Here is a 270-nt window from a genome sequence, read left to right as displayed (position 1 = left end):
CACAGATATTACATGTTAGTGTCAAAAATATATTCAAATGATGATGTTTTACAATTTTAGTTTATATGACCATTTAATCCTTATTTGAGTGAAGATTGTTGAGATGGAGGAGTGGTTAACGGTGTAGCTTGGCACGTATGCTAATTTTTACATTTTTGTGTGTAAAGTTTGCAATTAATAACCTATCAAAATGCATAGGATTATCAACCTCAAATAAATATTGTGTCGAAAAACATAACTTGTAATTTCGCTCTAATATTCTTTTTTACC

This window comes from Penaeus monodon, chromosome 27, assembly GCF_015228065.2.
Source record: "Penaeus monodon isolate SGIC_2016 chromosome 27, NSTDA_Pmon_1, whole genome shotgun sequence".
In the NCBI taxonomy this organism is placed as follows: domain Eukaryota; kingdom Metazoa; phylum Arthropoda; class Malacostraca; order Decapoda; family Penaeidae; genus Penaeus; species Penaeus monodon.
Note: the sequence above shows the minus strand (reverse complement) of the source record.